This window comes from Nelumbo nucifera, chromosome 1 (assembly GCF_055504915.1).
Source record: "Nelumbo nucifera cultivar China Antique chromosome 1, China Antique-T2T, whole genome shotgun sequence".
Classification (NCBI taxonomy): domain Eukaryota; kingdom Viridiplantae; phylum Streptophyta; class Magnoliopsida; order Proteales; family Nelumbonaceae; genus Nelumbo; species Nelumbo nucifera.
This window is the reverse complement of record NC_142649.1, coordinates 74647444-74665187: the sequence shown is the minus strand read 5'-3', so window position 1 is coordinate 74665187 and position 17744 is coordinate 74647444. Positions and strand designations below refer to the sequence as shown.

The window sequence follows — 17744 nt, the reverse complement described above, 5'->3', positions numbered from 1 at the left end:
CACAACTTCCTTTCTGTCCTTTCTCAAAGAACTGATGTCAAGATCCAATCTTGACTTCTCCCACAACTGGAGATCGAACTGGCAAACAAGGGCAGCAAGAATAAGGAGGCGGCAAGAGAGTATTTGCAGGGAGCAGAATTCTCTCTTCTTGATTTCAGCACTAGAGAAAATCTGTTGTGTGTTTAAAGGCTGCCGCCCCCTTCTTCTTTTATAATCTTTAAGGGATTAGCTCCTAATCAGATTAGGAGTTGCTAATCCAAATCATATTTGGGTTAGAAGTCCCTTTAAGTGATAAGGGATAATCCTTATCTTATCTGGAGATCAGATCAGCCATCTCCTAATCTAATTAGGAGGTTTCCAGATCTAAATCTTATTTAGATCTTGGACTCTCTAAGTGGATAGGGTCTAAGTCCAATCCTATTAGCTGATCCATTTCAGAATTCGCCCCTAAATAAACAGCCCAGTTCGAAAATGGGCTTTAGGCCCATTAAGCTTATGTGCTCACTTAACCCTCTAAACTGCTGCCCAGTTGGGCTTCCTTGTATGGCATGGGACCCAAGCATTGATCTACACATCAGCCACATGGGTTCGGCCCAGCCTTTGTTACAAGGCCTGGCCGAATACACTGTTAAAGACAGTGCACCCCCTGAAACCCATCAAATGGGCTCTACAGGCCGAACACTTACCCTAAGAGGTCCCTGGGCCAAGCCACCTTGTAACACCCAGGGACTGTGGGTAGATGCAAGATTAGCCCATCAGGTATTATCCTCAATGGTCTTACACTTAACCTCTCAGCCCATAATGATCATACACTGCCCAACAAGAGAGGACCTCTCCCTCCGCTGCGAGGAACAGTGTTGCACTCTCCACTCATATGGATCCCGGGAATTAAAACCTTCTTGCAAACATTTTAGAAACCATAATATATATTATTTTATATCTTATATAAAATATATTTTGCAGAACAAATCTCAACGGTTGAAATCGGCCGCCGGCAATCTTGGTTTCCATCAGTGAGAGTGCATCCCCGATCATTACCTTTGTCCGACAAAGGGGCTGATCCTGTCACTATGATAACCCACTCAGATGAATTCTCGGACTGTCCCAACATACCCAGGTTTTGACCCTTGCTAAGGATCTCACTGATTGGTATATCAAAGACAGCCCAATCCGACACCTAGTGCAGTATCATAATCGAGTCTAGGGGTCGGGTGTAACTTTCCAGTTTTGCCCATCAATCTCCAAGGTCCAGGGCAATACTGGAAATCTGGTCCAGTTCAAAGATTCAATTAATCCCACACTGTATGTGCCTAGGGTCTCACCGTGGCAGCTGAGACAGGCCACCCCAACCGACTTGGTGGCACCACAGTGTCAGCCTTGTCAGGATAGGTCTCCCCAAACCGACCCACAGGCTATGAACATTCTAAACTAACACGAGTTTCATTAAGTGTCCAGTTTAAGGGTATTACACAGAAACATACCAGGGGAACATGAATCAAATATGCACCTTTATTCATTTACAATAAACTCATAAAGTACATCATTCTGATTGAAGCTAAGGGCATACAAAACTGTCTAACAGTTTTCGAGAAGCTATTTATGATAGTTTTATTGAAAATTCCATTTTTGGCTTATGTAAGCCTATTTATGATAGTCTTCCTCCAGCTGACACAAATTAATACTACCTACGATATATCTCAGTAATCAACACATCATTCTCAGCTCTAGCCATGTCTCAGCGCATTTCATTGTGAGCAAAGAACCCTGGTCGAGAAGGTAACTCAAGAGTACTGACTGTATTACTGTTGAGCATGACAAGTACCGTCGCCATGGTCGGTCTGTCTGCTACATCATCTTGAACACACAGTAACCCAATATGAATGCATCTCCTCACCTCATCTCTCGTAAAACCTTCTCCCAAAACTGGATCCACCAACTCCCAATCTCTTCCTTCATTCCAACGTCTCCAGGCCTTTACCAATTCGTCCACATGTAACTACTTTAGATACTAGTAGTCATCATCAAAAAGCATTGAAAATAAGGTTCAGACTTACATAAGTTAGAAGATCCTCCTTATGCTCTGACTGATAGAAAGAGCTGTTCTTCTTTCCGGTTACGATCTCCAAAAGCAATACACCGAAACTGAACACATCCGATTTGATTGAGAATTGTCCTTGCATTCCATACTCCGGCGACATGTAGCCACTATAATATTCAGTTATGGCATTGGGCTAGATTCTTGGACAAATAATGGACGTGTGTTTGTGTGGGTGTAATATCATACAATCTCTCTGAAAGGAAAGCGATTCAAGGTTCAGTATATATACTTACTAAGTTCCATGAGAAAACCAAGTCTTTGTGGAAAAATCTGTGTTTATTATGCAAGATACAATCGTATATATACAATTTAGGAGATTCAGTAATTCAGTTGTAGTAGGAAACTACAACTAGCTAAAGACGCATAGGGAACTACCAAGATACATCTAAAGATACATGCATGAGTTTTCCCAATGCATGCCGACTTCCCAAATACACGCATTAAGATAAGATGAGGATTTCCCAATACTCCCCCTCAAATTGGCGCATGAAGATTTCGAATGCCCAATTTGCCAAGGAAATAGGCGAATTTTTCTTTTCCCAGAGCCTTCGTCAAAATGTCAGCCAACTGCTCTGTGGTTCGAACATGGCAAGTAACAATGTTCCCATGCCGTAGCTCATTGCGAACAAAATGGCAGTCGACTTCAATATGCTTTGTTCTCTCATGAAACATTGGATTAGCGGCTATGTGTAGAGCCGCCTGATTATCACAATACAATCGCGCAGGTTCATCATGCGCCACTCCCAAGGACAAAAGGAGTTTCTTCATCCACTTCAACTCACAGCTTGTCGCTGCCATCGAACGGTATTCTCCTTCTGCCGAGGAGCGTGACACAGTATGTTGTTTTTTCGTTTTCCAAGAAACTGGTGACTACCCCAGCAGAACAAAATAGCCGGTCAATGAACGTCGCGTCAATGGGCAGCTTGCCCAATCAGAGTCGCAATAAGCATACAGACGCAGATCGCTATCATAACGTAACAATATACCTTGTCCAGGATATCCTTTCATATATCGCACTACTCGCAGAGCTGCCTCCCAATGTTCTTGCTGTGGACTCTGCATGAATTGAGCTAGGATATGAATACAATAACACAGTTCAGGTCGTGTGATGGTTAAGTAGATGCTGACTGGGATTTTCCATTAGAGCGCCCTTTGCCAGTGCAAGATGATGATTCTGTTCAATGGGCACGGATGTCGGTTTGGCTCCCAATAGTCCACATTCCGAGATGATGTCCAGGGCATACTTCCGTTGAGACAAAAATATTCCCTCAAGGCCACGAGCTACTTCAATACCTAGGAAATATTTGAGTGGACCCAGATCTTTCATATGGAAGCATCGGTTGAGATACGCTTTGAATTTCACAATGGCTACAGTATCATTTTCCCCAACAATCAAGTCATCAACATATATCAGCACGTGTAGACGAACATTGTGTTTGAAATAGGTGAACAAAGAGTAGTCAGGATACGATTGAACAAACCCAAACTGTATCAAGGCTGTTGTCAATTTCGAGAACCAACATCTGGGAGCTTGACGTAATCCATAGAGAGATTTCTTCAGTTTGCACACTCTTGTTCAATCCTTAGATGTGAAACCCGATGGCAACTGCATGTATACCTCCTCATTCAAATCCCCATGTAAGAATGCATTATATACATCCATCTGATGCAACTCCCAGTTCCTAGCGGCTGCCACGGCTAAGAAGGTTCGGACTGTTGTCATTTTGGCCACAGGAGTGAAAGTCTCATTGTAATATAACCCCTCAACCTGTCTATTCCCGAGAATAACTAGGCGTGCCTTATGCCATTCAACTGTCCCATCTGAATTATATTTGATCTTATAAACCCATTTACTCCTTATTGGCTTTTTCTCGGGAGGTAGAGTTTCCAATGTCCAAGTACCATTATCCTCCAGAGCTTGGATTTCCTTCCTCATAGCTTTTCTCCATTTCTCACTTCTCATTGCCTCAGAAAAGCTGGTGGGCTTGGCTCCTACAGTGACTGAATCTAAGAAAGCTTGATGTCTAGCAGAGAAGTTAGTACATGTCACATAATTTGCTATGGGATAGGGAGTTGTACATGAGGACTTTGATTCAGAGTTGGCTTGAGTGTGAATGAGGTCCTTCAAACACTGAGCAGTGTAGGTTACGTAGGGCTTTAACAAAATAGATGGTGTGCAATGTCGATGTCCCCTACCAAGTTGCTCTTCTGGTGCTGTTTGTGGTGCTGGATTCACACTAATTCCGTCCTCACCGCCACTGATTTCCACTTCCTGCACCCCCTCTTTATCTCCTTTCTCCTCCTCTCTTCCATCATCAATATTTTCAAGGCTCCCCCTACCACAGATTTCGGCCGCGTCACTCCCCTTGTCTTTATTTCCTCTGTGGCTATGAAAAACATCATCATCAACCACGGCATCAATTGGTGCAATGGCTGGGGCAGGGTTGTCTTCCAGAGTTGCTTTTAAATTAGTAGCATATGGACATACATTCTCATAGAAGACTACATCACGGGAGACAAAATATTCACATCTTTCAACATCATATACGCGCCAACCTTTCTTTCCGTAGGGATAATCTACAAAAACACACTTCCTACTCCTTTCTCCAAACTTATCTTTGTCTCGAGATAGAAGAGACAGCCAAATACTCTCATTTCCTCGTATTGAGGTGGCATCCCAAACATTACCTCATATGGAGTCTTCCCGCCAAGTACAGAGGAAGGTGTCCTGTTTATTAAGTATCCAGTGGTTAAGACGCATTCTCCCCAAAAACAAATGGGCAAGCCTGCTTGAAATCTCAGTGCTCTCGCAACATTCAAGATATGCCTGTGTTTTCTCTCCACCCGTCCATTTTGTTGAGGTGTCCCAACACACGAAGTTTGATGCAGAATGCCATGAGTCTCAAAGTATGATTTCAAGCTTTTAAATTCTGTTCCATTATCACTTCGAACAGTTCTGACTTGCTTGCCAAATTGACGTTCTTCCATGGCACAAAATTTCTCAATAATAGGTACTACTTTACTTTTTTCAAGTAACAAGTAAACCCACACAGCACGAGAGTAATCATCAACAATGGTTAGAAAGTAAACGGCACCACAAGAAGCAGGTACTTTATAAGCGCCCCATCTATCACAATGAATTAGAGAAAAACAATCATCAGCCTTATGTTTACTTTTAGGAAAAATTTCCCGTGTTTGTTTTGCTCTGTAACAAACATCACATGGCTTATCTCCTTCAGTTCTACTATTCAATCTATCTACTTTAGGAAGAAAAGATAATATCTGTTTAGACGGATGCCCTAATCGGTGATGCCATAACTCCCATTCATCCATTCCTCTTGTTCTATTCGCCCGAACCGGTGCTGCTCCTCTAAAATGATAGACCCCATCACACTGCTCACCCGCTCCAATCAGAATCCTTGAGGTTTGGTCCTGTATCACACACAGCTTGTCAGTAAAAGTGACAGTACAATTTATCTCTTGCAATAATTTTGCTACAGAAATAAGGGTGCAGTTCATTCTCGGTACAAAAAGCACATGATGTAAATAAATATTTCCTCCCAAATGTAAAGTCCCTTCCTTCACTACAGTGGTTTTCTTCCCATTGGGAAGTCCCACCGGACACGGTGTAATATTCCGTACATTCATCAATAAATCAATTTCTCCAGTCATATGGTGCGACGCCCCAGAATCAATTATCCAATCAGTAGAATTTTTCTTACCAGAAAGTCGTTATGTTCCACCAGATTTGTGAGAATTTAGAATATTAAGAAGTGTTGTCCATTGATCTCCACTCAGCCCAGGAAATCCGCTATGATCATGATCATTCGTGGTTCCGGCCTTCTGTCCTCCAGTCTCACTCGCCGCAGCTTGGGCAGCGTTTGCTCTTGCATTGTTCCCTCGTCCATGTCTGTCGGTACTCATGCTCGAACCACCTCGCCCACGACCTGCTCCCTTCCCGGTTGAGCGCGGTCTATCTCCACACCATTCTGGATATCCGATGACCTGAAAGTAGTCCTTTGCTTCATGTCCAGATTTTCCACAGTGTGTACAACTCACGTTTTTATCTTTCGTATGCGCAGCAGCTACTTTCGCACCAGTGTGTACCGCAAATCCTACGGCATCACTTCGTTCTTCTTTTCTCTTGGCTATATTTTAATGCCTTTCCTCTTGAATGACAATCGCATAGTCACGGTTCAAACTCGGCAACGGCTCCATGCTCAAAATATTCGAACACACAATGCCATATTGTGTATCGTCCAGGCTCATCAAGAACTGATGTACCCTCTCTTCTTCTTGCTTCTTTTCAAGTACGGTCGTAATATTGCAGCTGCAACTACCACCACGACATGCGGGTACTGATTCATAATCTACCAGTTCGTCCCACATGACCTTCAGTTTCCTGTAGTAAGCCATTACTGCTTGTCCTCGTTGTTTACAAGCAGCCAAATCAGCCTTCAATTGATGGACCCGAGGTCCATTCCCGATAGAAAATCTCTGTCGCAGATCCTCCCATAAGTCTTTCACGCTTTCTGTATACGACATGGTAGATCGCAAGGTTGGTTCGATAGTATTAAAAATCCATGCAACCAGCATTGAGTTCACCATCCACCAATCTTCGATGTCGGTCGAGTCATCCGTTGGTTTACCCAACGTTCCGTCAACGAACCCGAGCTTTCTCTTTGCTCTGAGGGTGTTTCTCATAGATCTCGCCCATTCCTCATAGTTTTCGCCTTTCAATTGGACATGTGAGATAATTATTCTAGGGTTGTTAGATGGATGCAAGTAGTATGGCGAGAAGAAGACCGTGTCCTTCCCCGCACTTTTTCTGCTATCTTCATCTCCGCCGGACATGGTGGAAAGTCTATCGATACACCTTCTAGTTCACTGGTCGACGAGCAACAATCGCCTTCAGGTAGTGTGTTTGGTGTGCTCTACACGAGGTAATTAGAGATTACGACAGTCGCGCGAATCCTCCCAACTTCTGGGGTTCGTCGAACTCCGGATGAGGTTTGCGAAACAAGTGAGGCCACGGTTCCTTGCAGAAGAATCCAAGAAAACCCAAGGGCCTATGCAACAGGATCAGATTCCAGAGGATATATCAATCGACCGGCAGAACCTACACAACAGGATCAGATTCCGGAGGATATATCGATCGACCGGCAGAATACACAACAGGAACCATCAACCGACCCGAACTAGTTTTCATTTCATGAAAACCAAACACGGTTCCTTGCAGAAGAATCCAAGAAAACCCAAGGGCCTACGCAACAGGATCATATTCCAGAGGATATATCGATCGACCGGCAGAATACACAACAGGAACCATCAACCGGCCCGAACTAGTTTTCAGTTCATGAAAACCAAATCAAACACTCCGCTTCATGCTTCGGCATAGGATCTATCAATCTCGACCATACTTCGTCGTACTGTGGAAATCATATGGTCTAGAAGGCAGGGTCAAAGAAGTCCTCCTGAAAACAGAAGAGAGAGAACAGTCCGTGTTGAAGATGACAAAACTCTCTCTGGATTTCATAGAATCTGAAGCCAAACTCTGGTTACTGTCTCAGAGATGGGGACGATGAATCAGTCAGCTTCGAGGGATTGGAAGAAGAAGAATGTTGCCACTCAGTTTCGCTGCCGCTGCTCTGGTTCAGACAAAAAAGAGTCCAGATCTGCCGCTGCCACAATCTAGCTCTGATACCATGAGAAAACCAAGTCTTTGTGGAAAAATATGTATTTATTATGCAAGATACAATTGTATATATACAATTTAGGAGATTCAGTAATTCAGTTGTAGGAAACTACAACTAGCTAAAGACGCGTAGGGAACTACCAAGTAGAGATACATGCATGAGGTTTCCCAATAGATGCCGACTTCCCAAATACACGCATGAAGATAAGATGAGGATTTCCCAATATTCCAACTATTCTGTCTATGTTTGCTCGACTTTGGTCCACTTGAAAAATTCTTGCCATCCCAAAATCAGATATTTTGGAATTCATATCACCATCTAACAAGATATTACTAGCTTTAAGATCGCGATGAACAATCTTCAGCCGAGAATCTTCATGAAGATAGAGAAGCCCTCGAGCAGTCCCTTCTATGATCTTGTAACGGGTTGGCCAATCCAAGCGTGCATGTTCATCAGGACCTATAATTCACACAAATAATTAATTTGTCAAAATATTAATGTATTTTGAGATTAAAATTCAAAAAGCTCAAAACGGAATGTAATGAATTATTGTTCAAATATAAGAGTTCAAGGGCCAAACCAAATAGGAAGTGGTCGAGGCTTTTGTTGACAACATACTCATATAGATGAGTATTTTCTCTTCTCCTTCCAAGCGAAACCCCAAGAGCCTAACGAGATTCCTGTGTTGGAGCTTGGCAACCAACATGACCTCATTCTTAAATTCCACTGCACCTTGCCCAGAGTTTTTAGAGAGCCTTTTCACAGCAATTTCTTGCCCGTTGGGAAATTTACCCTGGGAATTTGTCATAAATAATAAATTTAACTCTCTCATCTCTCCACACGTGAAATTTTAGTGCTCTCACTCTGTATGTGTTGTAAATTCTTACCTTGTAAGCGCTTCCAAATCCACCTTCACCAATCTTATTAGCATCAGAGAAGTTGTTTGTAGCCGCAGCGACTGTACTCAAGTTAAATTGCAGTGCCTCAGCATTCCTACTTCCATCCCCCACTACACCAAGGCGAAGACGAAATGATAAGAGTGTAACACGGACGGATACATTGGTAATTAAGCCTCCAAGAAAGCAGAGATTGTTGGGTTAATCAATCATTCTAAAAAACACACTAACTAATTAAGAACAGATTTTGTTTTTTCTTGTCCTCAAAACATGGAGCATGATTACCCAGCTTGAACTTTAAACAATCAAGCAGAGTAGATCTTTAAAAAAAGGTTGACGTTTCTCCCCAGTGATTTTCTTCCTTTTCTTCTTACTTAGCCAACAATAGCCAAAGGTGGATAAAAGCAACATTGCGATAATGACTGGTATAACAATAGCTACAACTGTTCCAATTGAAGTTTTTTCATCTTTTCCTGCATTAAAGGGAAAAAAGATGTTCATATACAGAACATATACACTGATAAGCATTGAAGTTTGCTATGTTGGAGAGAGGTTATGCTAACACCAAACCCATCCCGAAAAGACCAAAGGAGATAGAACTATTAACGCTAATCAAGTAAATTTTAATATGAACATCTGGTTTGGAGTGGACAGTTTCCGCGGGTATAACTCCCCTGTTTTTGGATACCGTATTGAATGAATTTTTCTTAATAGAAAAGAAAAAGAAAAAAGCAGATAATTGCTGAATTGAGAATCAAAAGTTCAAAGAGTTTACCTGAAGCGACAGTTCTATTACTCGGAGCCGGAAGGGAAAGAGGAATAGGTGATGGAGCAGGCACTGAAGCAGTGATCCGGTAGAAAGGATACACCTCGTACCTCACATTACAGCTAGGTCGAACAACCCTTGCTCCTACCGCTCCACTGCAACAAATAGGGAAAAGGGAGATGGCATCTCTGAGACATTGGTTGCAGTCGTTCCCTGATAAATCCGGCGTGCACTGAGCAAGGCAATACAAAGTTTGGAAACTCGTATAGTTGGTCTCTAAAGTGGTAAACTTGCTAGCAGAAGAGACCACCTCAGTTGCAAGCTTGCCCAGCTTATTGAATTTCCCAGGGTTCGAGTTGTTCTGTGAATTCAACAAAATAAACGACGGTTCCTCGTCCATGATAGAGAAGAATGAGTGGTTGGAATAGCGTAACAGACACTCGTCATACCAAATAATTGCAACTTTCCGGGTTAGATTTTCTTCTAAAAGAGATAATCCTTCACAAATAAGGTGATCAAATAGTTCCTCTAGAGTGACACTATCTCCATGGGATCGTACTCTAATAGTTGAGGTGAGCGTTGGTGTCGTGTCAGGCATGAGCTATCGATAATAGACATCAAACGGTGGCAACAAAAAATGGGTTCAAAGAGGCACTTCCCAAGGAGGTAGTTCATACTTTCAAGATTGATAAGAGTTGTAATGTTTGAGATGACCAATGACAAATAACTCACAATAGTTGCAGGAGTGGATGAGGTTGCCACTGAGTTTACAAAGGTTTGTGTTTAATTGGACACCATGAATGAAAAAGAATCCGACTATAATGTTACTATTGCTCTGATACCATGTGATGAAGCAAAATTCGCTCTCTCCCTCGTGTCTGATGAGGTGGCTCCAACTGAATTCAGTCTTGACAATCCCGAGCTGAGAGATGCTGTATGAAAGATGGGTTAGAGTGCTTAGGTATGTTTTACCCAAGAGGACACTCTGATGCTTAAGTCAGTGAGTAGGTCTTAGAGAGAATGCAAGGGAGAGTGAGATCTTATGTGCACATACCTTTTAGAGTGATCCCGGGGTCCTTTCGTAGCTATCTGAGGTTTAGTTGCCATCAGGCAATGTCTCTGAGTCTTCTGCGGAGCTGTTTCCGCAGTTTGGGGTATACTGGTTAGTCAGTTACTAGATTCACGCAACAGTTACAGGTTGTCCGTGGGTCTTGTGCTATATGGTTTGGCGAGCTGCTCCTATAGCCATGGTAACGATGTTTACGTGAGCACAGGATGCAGAACGGTTTTGGGGTGAGTTGTAGTTGTCGGCCGGCTGAGCTCGCCTCAGCTCGACCGCGTACCTGCTCTGGACTGCCACATGTCAGTCTATCGAGTTGTCTTGTTGAGTTGGACACGGTGCTATTAACAGCGTCCACATTTCAATAATTGTATGGGGTGACCAAAATGCCTCCACTCTCGAGTCACTACCTAGATAGCGAAGAGAGTAGAAGTGTTTGGGGCATTTTGGGTTGGCTCGCTCTAATCGCTGGTTCAGCTTGCCCTTATGGCCTAGTAAAGTTCAGTTCGTCTGGTTCGGCTTTGCTCTCCTCCAAGATGTTCTATCGTGATTAGCATGATTTTGCGTGCACAGGTGGGTTTTTTGAATTTCAAAAGGGGGCGCCCTCATTTTAAATTTTTGAAACTAGCACGCTGTCAGGGTCAGTGCGCACGCAGTTTCTTAACTGTCACTAGCTTGTCAGGTGCAAGTGCTATCGGATCATGGGAGGTGTGCTCTTGTCAATTTAACTTCTAATCTAGGTCACTGATCTCTCCTCTGCAAGCTTTAAATATGGAGTCCCTTGAGGTCCCCAGTCCATCACTGTTCTTGGATTCTTTTAGAGAAAGGTTGGCGGCTAGTGTTTTGGGGTTTTGTCACTATTTTGCTAATGTGAGCTCCGTTTTCCGCAGGCGAGTTGTAGTTTCTTCCTTTGCTGGGTTCGGTGGCTGTTGTTTCGAGTCCCTCTTAGCATTTTCTGGTGAGTACTTCCTCCAATCTCTTAACATGTCTCAAAGTTCTATCAAAAATAGAGTTTGTTGTAGTGGGTCAAAGGAGGAGTCTAGTTCCTCTAGTGAGGAGTCTTCCGAGACCTTTTTTTATGGGGCTTTAATTGTCAAGCGAGAAGAAGTTGAAGCTGCAATGGGTTCGTTTGGGGGCACCCAGTTGTCAAGGAAGAAATAGTAGAATTGTGCCATAGGTACGAGATCCCAGATGAGTACCAATGGATCGCTCCTGGTCCTAGTAACTATCCTCGGGAGCATGTTCACGAGGGTCTATGTGTTTATGAGGAGTGTTTGGCGGCTGGTCTCCGCTTCCCCCTCCATCCTTTTATTATCGCAGTTCTGAGGCGCTACCGTGTGTCTCTGGGTCAGCTCGCCCCTAACGGGGTTAGAACACTGGTCGGGTTGATCAGCTTGTTTCATCATCGTGGCTTTCCTCTAAGCATTGAGGCCCTCTCAACTTTGGTGCACATGGAAAGAGTTTTGGGCCCTTTTTGCTTCTATCTTCCTTTCCGTAGTGGAAGGAAAATCTTCAACTTCCCAAACAAAATTAGGGATTGGAGGCAACGATTCTTTTTCCTTGAAAAGGTAGGTGGTTGGGATTGCGATACCGCCTGGTACAGTAGTCCCCAGAAGGTTGCTGAATGCAAGGATGATAAGCTATGGGACATTGTTCAGCGGCTCATCCATGAACTTGTTAGAATTGAGGATTTTTTGGCCAAGCTGATGCTTGTGCTGGTGGGCTAGAGCTGGATAGGTGGGTCAGATGTCTGGTATCTTACTTCTATTTTTCCTTTTGTAGGTGAACTCTTAAGGCTAGGCCTTGCTGGATCGTGCCCACTCCAATCAAAAGGAGTGAGCTAGTTTGTAGATCAACATCAGTCTGCTCAATGCCCGAGGTGCAGAAGCCCAAGCTGGACTCGATGGGGGAGCACGTGGAGCGTCAACGCCTGTATCAAATGAATCTGGGCTTGCAGCGCAAGTTGACAGAGGTGAGGTCAAAGTGTTCTCAAAAGGAGTGCTCAGGAGCTGAGCAAGCTAGGGAGGAGGCTGTTGCCTCTTACTTGAAGTCTCCCGCGTATAAGACACTGCGAGCGAAGGATGGTATCCCTTCGATGAAGAGGGGGATTAAACTGTGTTTCCGTTACCTCAAGTCTCTGTTTCCTGACCTCGATGTCAGCTCTGTCACTTCAGGGATGGTCCCACTCAAGCTCGTCAAGTAGGTGGATCAGGAACCTTTGACCCCAGAAAAGGAGGAGGAAGACGACGAAGAGGGGTTTGAAGTAGAAGATGACAAGGAGGCTCAGTGTGATGCTGGCGGTGACGAGTAGCCTGCTTCCTAGCTTGGTCGAGGAGTTTGTGGTGGTGTTGATTCTCTTAACTGTTCCGAGGGCTTTTATGCTCTTGTAAGATCTTGGGGTCTGTGTGTCTCACATTGTTTGAACATTACTAAAGATTTTTTTTATCAATAAGAGTAGTTGCTTTCCCCAATATTTTGTGCTTGTTTGATCTTCATGACCTGGCTGCCTTGAATTACAGAGTTGTCTTCACTTTACTTTGTCACTATTAGGTAAGTTGTTAAATGATTCTGACAGGCTATCCAAAAATCTTTTTAGATATAATATCAACGCAAGTTATCCACGTTCCATGCTCGGGTGACCATTTTTCCTTCAAGCGTTTCAAGCTCATATGCATTCCCACCGAAGGTCTTGGAAATTCTATAGGGGCCTTCCTAGTTCGGGCCGAGCTTCCCCACACCAAGCTCGGGTACCATGTCTAAAGTTGCCAACTCTAAAGTTGCATTTCCTGACTCGCGCATTGTAGTACCGAGCTATGCATTGCTGGTATGCTGTAGTCCGAATGTGGGCAATGTCTCTTGTTTCTTCTATCAAGTCAAGGTTAGCTCGCAGCTCTTCCTCATTTGAGTCTTCAGTATATACCTCAGATCGCAAGGTTAGAATCTCTACCTCAGTTGGTATCACAACCTCGGTTCCATAAGTGAGGTTGAGTTGTGTTTCACCAGTCGCTGTCTTGATAGTGGTCCTGTATGCCCATAGCACGCTGGGTAGCTTGTCTACCCACAAACCATTGACTTGAGACAGCTAAGCCTTGAATCCTCGTAGGATTGCTCTATTGGTAACTTTAACTTGTCCATTTTCTTGGGGGTGTGCTACCAACGTGAATTTTTGCCTTATTCCCATTTGGCCACACCAATCCTGAAGCTTAATGTCTTCAAATTGCTTTTCGTTGTCGAAGACAAGTACTCTTGGTAGGCCAAATCTACATAATATGCTCTGCCAAAAAAAGTTCTGAACACTGCGAGTTGTTATTGTTACTAAAGGTTCAACTTCCACCCATTTGGCAAAGTAATCCACGGTTACTACCAAAAACTTCTTCTATCCTTTAGCTGGTGGAAAGGGTCCTAGCAAATCTATGCCTCACTGCGCGAATGGCCATGGGCTGGTCAAGTATCTCAAGTCGATAGCGAGTTGGTGTAGGATGTTCGCGTGTCGTTGACATTTTTCGCACCACTAGACTAGCTTGGTTGCATCTACTTTCATGGTGGGCCAGTAGTATCCTTGTCGTAAGGCTTTCTGGGCTAGGGCCCTGCCCCCCAAGTGTCCTCCGTAAAGGCCCTCATGGATCTCGTACAGAACTTGGCTCGCTTTAGCTTGCCTTAGGCATCACAAGTAGGGTAATGCGAAGGATCTCCTATAGAGCAACTCACCTACAATCACATAGCAGGCTACCTGTTACTCTATTCGTCGAGCTGCGTTCCTTTTTGTTGGTAGCATTTCGTGTCTTAGGTAGTTGTAGATTGGGTCAATCCAACCCCGCTCTGTGTTTGCAATGCTGGTGATCTCTTCACCTGCCCTTTCAATAGAAGGGCAAGGTAGTTCTTCTATGTAGATAGTCTATTTTGTCGAGTCAATTATGCTCGCAAGTTTAGAAAGGGCATCAACCTCTGTGTTTTCCAATCTCAGAATTTGTTGGAGGTACCAAGAATCCAACCCCGCTCTGTGTTTGCAATGCTGGTGATCTCTTCACCTGCCCTTTCAAAAGAAGGGCAAGGTAGTTCTTCTATGTAGATAGTCCGTTTTGTCAAGTCAATTGTGCTCGCAAGTTTAGAAAGGGCATCAACCTCTGTGTTTTCCAATCTCAGAATTTGTTGGAGGTACCAAGAGTCGAAACCAGGGATGAGCTCTCTTACTTTGGTGAGGTATGCTGCCATGGAGGGTTCCCGTGCTTCGTAGTCCCCGTTTACCTGATTCACGATGAGCTGTGAATCGCTACATATGACTATGTGTCTAGCTCCTACTTCTTTTGCCAGTGCTAAGCCTGCTACTAGGGTCTCGTATTTAGCCACGTTATTCGATGCACGGAATTGAAACCAGAGCACGTATTCTAGCTTTGTTTCGCAAGGTCCGTATAGCATTAATCCAGCTCCACTCCCGCCCTAGTTGGATGAGCCATCTATGTGAAGTATCTAGGGCTCCGTATCCCAGCTCACTATCTCGCAAGGAGGGGGCGCCACGCTGGATGGAGTTCCCGCTTCCAGCTCTATTTGTCCGGGTGATGGTGAGCTGAAGGTACACTCAACAAGGAAATCTGCCACTGCGCACGGTTCAAACCAAATACCATATTCACTAAGCTTGATTGACCATTTGGTGAGTCTTCCTGAGATCTCGGGCTTCAGAAGGACTTGTTTAAGAGGTTGGTCAGTTTGCATCACTATGGTGTTGGCTTGGAAATAGGGCCTCAACTTTTGAGTGACTAGCACTAATGCAAAGGTGAGCTTCTGTATGTTGGGGTACCTTGTCTTGGCAGCATGGAGAACCTTGCTGACATAATCCACGTCGTTGTACTTTATCTACCTCCCTCACAAGGATTGAGCTTTTCACCTCGTCACTTGCAGAGAGGTAGAGTTTGAATTCGTCTCCCACCTCTGGCCTGGTCAACAGGGGTGGCAAGCTGAGGTATTACTTCAGCTCGTCAAAAGTAAGCTTGCACTCTTCAGTCCACTCAAAGGCCTGGTTTTTCATTATGGCTTTGAAGAAGGAAAGGCACTTCCCTACCGATTTAGACATAAATCGGTTCAAGGCTACTATCCGTCTAGTTAGTCTCTGGGTTTCTTTGACTGACCTAGGTGGTCTCATGTCTAGGATAGCCTGGATCTTCTCTGGGTTGGCTTCTATACCATGCTGGCTGACAATATAACCTAGGAATTTGCTAGAGGTTACACCGAAAGAGCATTTGTTCAGGTTTAATTTTATGTTATGTTTTTGCAGAGCACCAAACGCAAGATTTAAATGAAAAACTAGATCCTTTGAAAAAAGTGTTTTTAAAACCATGTCGTTTACGTAACATTTGACTTTATTGCCAATCAAATCAGAAAAAACAAAGTTCACCAAGCGCTGATAGGTCACCCAGGCATTTTTCAAGCCAAATGGCATGGCCTTATAGTAGTACAGGCCGGTTTCAGTGGTAAAGGTAGTCTTCTCTCGGTCTTCAGGTTCCATTTGGATTTGATTGTAACCCGAATAGGCATCCATAAAACTAAGTACTTCATATCCTAAGGTCACATCCATCAGGCGATCTATGCTGGGTAAGGGGAAGTCGTCCTTTGTGTAGGCTCGATTCAAGTTTGTAAAATCTATACACATTCGACATTTTCCATTTTCTTTACTAGGACTGGGTTTGCTACCGCGCTCGGGTATTGGACTTCTTCTATGAAGTCTGCTGCTAACAACTTCCCCACCTCCTCGTTCACTATGTTCCATCTTTCCAGGGCAAGGTTTCTCTTCCTTTACTGGACTGGTCTAACTACAACGTCCACATTAATCTTATGAATTATCAACCTAGGGTCTATACCAGGCATTTCAGCAGTTGACCAGGCAAAAACATCTAAATTATTTAGCAAGAAACTTACCAATTCGGATCGCATGGGTTCCTTCAAGCGAGCTCCTATTTGGAGCATTTTTTTAGGCTCAGCTTCGGAGACCTGTATTGCAACCGTTTCCTCGATTGGGTGAGCTCTTTCATCTACATTCTTTGGTGGTGGCTCTAGGTCGATATCGACTGTCATCTTGCCCTTGGCTTTTAGAGAAGCTACATAACACTTTCGAGATTCTAATTAGTCTCCTCGAAGCATGCCTATCCCCATGTCTATTGGAAATTTTAGTACGAGGTGGTACATTGAGACCACAGCTCACAATGTGTGTAAGATTGGTCATCCCAGGATTTCATTATATGGCAATGTGGCAGCCCTGCTAGGAAATCATGGTCGAAATGCATCATGTGGGGTGGCGAGCCTGCCTTGACCGGCAACCTGATTCTGCCAATCGGGCGAACCACCTAGCTGTTGAATCCCACTAAGGATACATAGGTGGGCTGCAGGTTTCCTTTATTGAGTTCCATCTTGTTAAAAGCCTCTATGAACAAAATGTATGCTATGCTCCGGAATCTACCAGGATCCTCTTCACCTTGAAGTCGTTGATGAGTAGCTTCACTACTAAGGCAACATCATAGGGGTACTGCACCCCGCGCATATCATCTTCTGTAAAATAAATAACTTCCTCTTTCTGGGGACGCTTACACGGTTGACTATCCTCTTGCTTCAGTTCTCGCACTGCGTTCTTCCCGGCTGATGTGGTGCAACCTGCTATTATTGATCTCCCAATGATTACGTTTATGGTCCCTCGTACCTGCCTTTCTTGTGTTTGCTAGTTCTACGTAGTTTGCTCCTACTGCTTGGTGTTCTGGGGCACCTCATGTTTTGGGGCACCTCCTTGCTGGTTCTTGGTTTAGGATATTGTTTATCCTTGATGAAGCGTCTCGGGTAACCACGTTTGATGAGGTCTTTGATTTCATTCTTTAAATTCCAACAATGCTCAATGTCATGTCCGAAATTCTTGTGAAAATGGCAATACTTATTTGGATTCCAGGTGTTGGGGTCTACCCTCATCTTGGGAAGCCACTTCACATAGTCATTAGACTGAATCTGCATTAGGATTTCCTTCCTCCTAGTGTTTAATGGGGTAAACACTCTAGTGTGTGCTAGTGGCATTTGCGGCATGGCTAACTGCTACGCCTTCTCCTTGGGGATCTGCTCTTTCTTGGCGACCTGCTTCTTCATCTAGTCCTGCTTGTGCTTGCCTCTTCACCTGCTTGCTTCCTTTTTCTTGCTATTTCAGATTTCGTTCCCACTGCTTCTTTTGCCCTGATAAAGTCGTGTACTATTTCAAGGA

The 17744-nt window shown here is 44.0% G+C and overlaps 1 pseudogene across 1 annotated transcript; it reads right to left on the bottom strand.

Moving 5' to 3' along the window:
- Nucleotides 1-1735: 1735 nt before the first annotated feature.
- On the bottom strand, nucleotides 1736-11010 carry LOC104605005 (cysteine-rich receptor-like protein kinase 10; annotated as a pseudogene). Its single transcript, XR_016080913.1, has 7 exons — nucleotides 9466-11010; nucleotides 9029-9163; nucleotides 8682-8803; nucleotides 8375-8587; nucleotides 8016-8253; nucleotides 2055-2205; nucleotides 1736-1972 (listed from the first exon to the last, which is right to left on the bottom strand). The product of XR_016080913.1 is annotated as a cysteine-rich receptor-like protein kinase 10 (transcript).
- Nucleotides 11011-17744: the final 6734 nt, after the last annotated feature.